This window comes from Bidens hawaiensis, unplaced genomic scaffold, assembly GCF_021521415.1.
Source record: "Bidens hawaiensis isolate Kalapana, Puna unplaced genomic scaffold, B.hawaiensis_p1.1 tig00009774_1, whole genome shotgun sequence".
Lineage (NCBI taxonomy): Eukaryota > Viridiplantae > Streptophyta > Magnoliopsida > Asterales > Asteraceae > Bidens > Bidens hawaiensis.
The window spans coordinates 678,965-686,159 of NW_027491730.1; positions in this window are offsets into that span (position 1 = coordinate 678,965).

The following is a 7,195-nucleotide window of genomic DNA, read 5'->3' on the forward strand; positions in this document are numbered from 1 at the left end:
AAAGGGAAGCGTAAGGAAACGGACTTCCAACCAAGAAGGAATTTTGGAGAAACCTTCAAACCAAGGAACGCGGGAGGAAACCCACGTGACTTCTCCAAAACCTTTAGACCAACTGCCGCAAATGCGGGAAAGTCCAAGTTTGCAAGGGACATTGCGGAAGAAATCGCCCCGAGAAGTGCCAAACAGATGTCCAACATCGGCACTTATGATGGTCTATCCGACCCAGACGATCACTTGAACAGATTCATAGCGGGGGCAACCGTCAGTAACTGGACGGAACCCACGTGGTGTTATATGTTCCAAATGACGCTGGTTGGAGCGGCCAGGGCGTGGTTTGATCGTTTACCAGTCCACCACATCTATGATTGGGCGGACTTTCAACAAAAGTTCAGCCAACACTTCAGTCAACAGAGGAAATATACTGAAGAGCAGTGGACGATCCTTAACTGCGTGAGAGAGGAAGATGAATCTTTACTAGATTTCATCACTCGCTTCAACTCCAAAAAGCTGAGTCTGGGCGACATAAGTGAAGATCTTGTTCGCGCCGCTTTCATCCAGGGTGCCGAATACCCAAAGCTTATCCGCACGTTGACGGGTAAGGACGGCATGCCATCCACATGGGATGCCATCATGATGGCGGCCAAGCGCTTTGCCGAGACGGAGAAGCAACTGGGTAGGGACCTTCCCCAGAGTACACATCTCTACACGCAGAGGACCAGAGAAAACAATGTTCGGATCGCCCGGCAGAACAAAAAGAGGAAGCTAGGTATTTGGCAGTCAAATGTAAACTTTGACACCTCTTCCAGCTCTCGCCCTCTTGTTGGCGGAAGGGATAACACGCACCCTTCAAGCCAAAAACACCGGTGGACGCCACTCACCAAAAGCGTCACGGAGATATTTGCCACCGAAAAACTCCCATGGCCAAAAGCTCCAATGATCCGGCAACGACCTAATGCGGATCAGAGCAAATTCTGTGACTTCCACGGGACAAAGGGTCACAGTACAGAGGAGTGTACATCCTTGAAGGATATTGTTGAAACATTCGTCAAGGATGGAAGACTTGCACACCTTGTGGCATCAATCAAGAATGGAGGGAGGAACGATAATCGGTACAAGGGCAACGGACGAAAGCCTGTTGACATCAGCATCCACATGGTTCATGGTAACGTCAGAGAAAGAAAACGACGAACGACAGAACCATGTGCGTGGAAGGAAGCTGAAGTGCGCTTCCCGCGAGTGCCAGGAGGGCCCAGCAAGGAAGGCCCTATCGTCATCAAAAGCCAGCTGGGGCATTACATAACTTCCCGCACTCTTGCTGACAACGGCGCCTCGTCAACGGTTATGTACAGGCAGTTCTTCGACAAGCTAGACGACGAAGACAAAGAACGCCTGGAAACGGTTTACGCCTCGATGGAAGGGTTCGACAGCAGCACAAACACCCCCCTGGGTATCCTATCTTTCCCCGTTATTCTCACGGACGGGAAATACTCCCGCACAGAAGACGTGGACTTCGTCATAATGAGGAAGCCACATCACACATACGACATTCTCTTCGGGAGAGATGGGATGGCTTCAGTCCACGGCATGATGGGGTGGCCAACAGCTGAGGGTGTAGCGATGATCACCGATATCCCCCAGATATGCATCGCATCCGTCTCATCTAAACCCAAACCAAAGATGGCTAAACCAACCATCACCGAACCAGAAAAATGGGCCTTCAATGGCAAACACCCTGACCAGGCTGTTACCATTGGCCCAACAATTACCGATCCTACACGCACCTTACTCAAACGCTTACTGCAGAAAAACGCTGACATCTTCGCCTGGACACCAGCTGACATGACTGGTGTACCTCGAAGTAAGGCAGAGCATAAGCTCAAGTGTGACCCGGCTTTTACGCCAGTCATACAAAAGCGCAGAGTAATGGGGGCGGAACAGGCTAACGCGTGTGGAACCCAAGTCAAGGAACTCCTTGACGCGGGCATCGTACGCGTTAGCAGATATCAAACATGGGTTGCAAATCCCGTCATGGTACCGAAATCTAACAAACAATGGCGCATGTGCATAGATTTCAAAGACCTAAATAAAGCATGCCTCAAAGATTGTTACCCGTTACCCGAAATTGACCTCAAAGTGGATTCGTTAGCACCGTTTCGCCTTAAATGCTTCCTTGAAGCATATAAGGGGTACCATCAAATCCACATGGCTGTAGATGATCAGGACAAAACCGCATTTCGGACGCCCGATGGCACATTTTGTTATCAAATGATGCCATTCGGACTTAAGAATGCAGGGTCCACATACCAACGCCTGATGGACAAAGAGTTTCATGCCCAAATTGGGAGGAACTTGGAAGTCTACATGGATGACTTGGTCATCAAAAGCCCTGAGCCAGAAGCGATGTTGAAAGACATCGAAGAAACTTTCAACACGCTCAGAAAAATAAACATGAAGCTCAACCCGAGCAAGTGTTCTTTTGGGATGGAAGAAGGGAAGTTCTTAGGAGTCATCGTTACTAAAGATGGCTTCAGAGAGAACCCTGAAAAGGTCGAAGCCATTATCAAAATGGAATCACCTACTACCATCAAACAAGCTCAGACACTGAATGGACGCCTAGTCGCACTTAACCGCTTTTTGTCAAACCATGCGGATAGGTCGTTCCCATTCCTATCAACATTGAGAAACTGTTTAAAGAAAACGCACTTCCGCTGGACACCAGAAGCGAATGCAGCTTTTCAGGAAATTCGGTCACGCTTGATCGAACTCCCAACGCTCACAGCACCAGAAGCGGGGGGGGGGAATTAATCCTATACCTCTCCGCCACTGACAGAGCAACCGGGGCAGTTCTACTAGTAGAACGGAAAGGCATCCAGATGCCAATCTACTATGTTAGCCGCGTCTTAACAGGCGTAGAAACCCGGTACTCTACCCTGGAAAAATTAGTCTTAGCGCTTGTACAGGCTTCACGCAGGCTAAGACGATATTTCCAGGGTCACCCAATCACCATTCTCACCAACTTCAAACTCGCAAACGTTCTAGGCAAGCCCGAATTATCGGGACGTCTAGCCAAATGGGCAATTGAGTTGGGGGAATATGCGATAAAGTACAAGCCAAGACCAGCCATAAAAGGCCAGGTCCTGGCCGACTTTATTGCAGAAGTCCCCGCTTCGCGGGAGAAAGAGTGCCAGGAGGAGGCCCAACCCTATCCAGCACAGGACATCGATGATGTCTGGCGACTCTACACTGATGGAGCAGCCAATAACGAGGGTTCAGGCGCAGGGTTGAAATTAACCAACCCAGCAGGCCAAGAATACACTTACGCTATTCGACTGGACTTTCCAAGTACGAATAACGAAGCGGAGTACGAAGCATTTTTGGCCAGGTTGAGAATTGCGCGTAAGATGGGAGTGAAAAACTTGGAAGCCCATGTGGATTCCATGTTAGTAGCCAACCAAATAAACGGGACGTACACGGCCGTGAACGACACAATGGCCCTGTACCTCGCACAAGCAAAAACCCCTATGCGCGATTTTAACGATTGTAAAGTCATACACGTCAAGCGTAGCGAAAACAAATTTGCGGATGCGTTAAGCAAGCTTGCATCATTAGCCTTCACCCACTTGGAAAAGGACATTCGCGTTGAACTCCTTGGAGCACCATCAGTCCCGCACAAGTAAATTTGTGTCATCCAAACCGGCATGGAAACGTGGATGACACCAATCATAAATTACCTTGCGGCGGGTATACTACCAGAATCAAAAACACAGGCAAGAAAGATACGCTGTAAAGCACTGAACTATCAACTCGTTGATGACATCTTTTACAGACGTAATTTTCTTGGCCCACTCCTAAGGTGCGTGGACAACCAAGATACTGACTACCTCCTAAGGGAAGTACACGAAGGCATCTGTGGAGTACACGCAGGTCCACGCGCTGTTGTAGCTAAGCTAAACAACGCGGGATACTTTTGGCCGGGGATGCATACGGATGCGCTGGTATACAACAGAAAGTGTAGGTCTTGCCAGCTCTTCGCACCCAACACGCATCGCCCGAAGAATGAACTTGTTTCAGTCACCTCTTCATGGCCATTTCAGAAGTGGGCCATCGATGTGACAGGCCCATTTCCTACAGCAGCAGGAAACGTTCAGTTCCTAGTGGTAGCCATCGACTACTTCACCAAGTGGATAGAAGCAAAACCCTTAGCCCAAACAACCGCAAAACATATTAAAAAATTTATTTGGGAATTTATTATTTGTCGTTTTGGACTTCCACAGACTTTGGTGAGTGATAACGGCACCAACTTTGCTGAAAAGAAGCTACAAAAGTGGCTAGAAGAACTTCAAATCACCCACACCTTTACCTCAGTGGCACACCCGCAAGGTTACGGTGAGGTGGAAAGAGCAAATAAAAGCATCGTCGAAGGCATAAAGAAAAGACTCCTGGAACACAGATCCGGCTGGGTAGACGAAGTTCCACACGCCCTTTGGGCAAACAAAACGCTGAAAAAGGCCAGTACGGGATAAACCCCGTTCAGCCTCACTTATGGCACTGAAGCCATGGTCCCAGTCGAAATTGGTTTGCCCTCACCAAGGGTCTTGATTCAGCCAGAAGACAATGATGCGGAAAGACGGTTAGACCTTATGCTAACCGAGGAACGCAGAGACTTAGCCGCAGCGCGTGAAAAAAACTACAAGCGACAAATGCAAAAGTACTACAACACGCGGGTAAAACTCTGCAACTTCAATGTAGGAAACTACATATTGCGTAACAACGAGGCTTCAAACCAAGAGCGCCCAGGAAAACTGGCACCGGTCTGGGAAGGACCATACATTATCAAAGAAGTTTTGGGAAAAAGCGCATACCGGCTCGAAAGGCTCGATGGCACTCCTATCCCAAGAACATGGAACGGAGCTCAATTACGCAAATGTTACATGTAGATCAATTCCAAATTTGTAAAGAAAAGGCATAGAGCCACTTCTAATGCAAATGATTCTCCTTTCACATTGTGTTGATAGCCTTAACTTTATACTTATGAACTTCCCACGCTGATATGCCGGTATTCACCGCATAAATATGGGAAGAAGTAAGTCGTTGCGTGTGGAAGGCGGCAAAACCCGCATAAACACATAAAACGGTAAAAATTTCTAAGGAAAACCTTCACGCAGGTCAGCTATAGGTGAAGTTTGGTCATCTCAATAAATGAAAGTGATGGTCCTACCCGCACAATCATGATAAAGGAAACTGAACATTGACCTATTGGCAACCGCACATCGAAAGGTTAACTTATTCAAAACACTTAGAAAATTTCAAAGGAAAAGATGAGGAAAACTTCCACGCAGGTCAGATATAGGTAAAGTTTAGCCATCCTACTAAGTGCAAGTGACGATCTTATCCGCACAATCACGAAAGAGGAAGCAAAACTTTAACTTATTATCTGCCACGTTGAAAAGTTAACTTATCTAAGTACTAAAGAAATTGCTAAGTTAAATCAAAATATGCGTGAAATAAACAAGGCAAGGCATTAGCAAATAATCTTTATTCCATCGAAATTCAAATATTACAAAGATTGCTGGGTACATACCCGCATACAAAAGAAGCTATACAAAAATAAAAATCTACTATAAGGGTGGAAAGGGATCTTAAGGATCAAGCTTCAGGACCACTTCCACTTGGACTCGTACCATCAGTAGAGTGTGGCGGTTCAATGAAAGCTTTAAGGATAGCTAGCCCATCATCAGCAGCAGCAATCTCGTTCACCTTCTCCACCACCGGATGCGGGAAGGCAGCATACTGATTCACTGCTTGGTCATACGCAGCTTCAGTATCCACATTGTAAAGAGGGAAGTTGGAAGGCGGGATGCCTTGTTCAACAAACCCTAGACCAAGCAGGAAGCCAGCCTTTTCCCCATCCTCATGAGAAGCGTTGAGGGCTGCGCTCATCGCATCGTCATATGATGTGTTCGTGAACACCCGATGCACAACCTACAAAACAGAAGTTTGTCAACTCAAGAGTAAGGAAAAGCGTAAAGAAGTTAGAAGTTAGGAAGCTGCGCATACATGCGACAACGCTTCTCGAAGAAGCCATTCCTTGGCAACCAGAGCCTCCTGGAGGGCAGCTTGAGCTTCATTACGGGCGCGTTCGGCTTCGTTCTTTGTGAGGTTGGCAAGCAACACATCTTTGGCTGCAGCCTCTTCGACGCCCTTTAGCTTACGCTCAGTGTGGTCAAGCACCCCCCTCTGGTCCAAGATCTCTTGGAGCTTCTTGGCATCTTCCATGGCCAAGGCATCATGAGCCTGCTGGAGCCTCTCTAATTTGGCTTTAAGTTCCTCATTTTCGATGCGCAGAGGCTCAGCAACAACTTCAGCCTTGGTGGCCCTCTCGGTTGCGTTCCATGCAGTTTCCTTGGCCAGCCGAAGCTGTTCGTTAACAGCTTGGGCAGCCTTGGAACGGCCTCCAGACGAGCCTGAATGTCAACCTCAAGGGCCTTGAAGGCCTTCTCCTTTTCCGCAGCAACGGCGGCAAGCTTCGCATTCTCCTCCCGGATGGCCCGCGCCTGAGCCACTTCAAGGCTACGCGCCGTCTTTAACTTGTCGTTTTCACGACAAAGTAGCTCGACGCGCGGCTGCATCCGGGCAAGAAGGATTCGGAGCTCGTTGGACAGCCAACCTTCCTGGTAGCTGGCCATGGCCTCCCCCAGCGCGCCGCTTGGGGCGGCGTGACGCGCCCATTCGACGCAGTCCTCAGCAGTCCGGAGGGTCGTTCCCCGGCGGATCTTCCACCGAGGAGCGTACACCTCGTTGGAATCACGAACTGCAATAAAACAAAAAACAGTTAAGAGAAAGAAATGATGAAAGGGATATAGGCCAAAATAACCCTACGCACCTGTAGGGTCGACAACAGGCCGATAGCCACCAAACCCATCACCTGAACCTAAGGGATATCCATCCAAAAGGTCAAGGAGACGGGAAGGAGGCAATGATTGGCTAGACGCCCCAACCCCAAACGTACCTGAAGGACTGGCCATAGTCGCAGGCGCCGGAGGAGGCATGGTGGACGCTGCCGCGGTGGAAACCAACGGAGGTGAACTCACCGGAGGTGAACTCACAACCGTGGCCGCGGCTGCGAAAGAACCCGCAAGAGAAATCACCGCCGGCTCAGTGATGGATTCTGTGAAAATGGCACTGACAGCCGGCG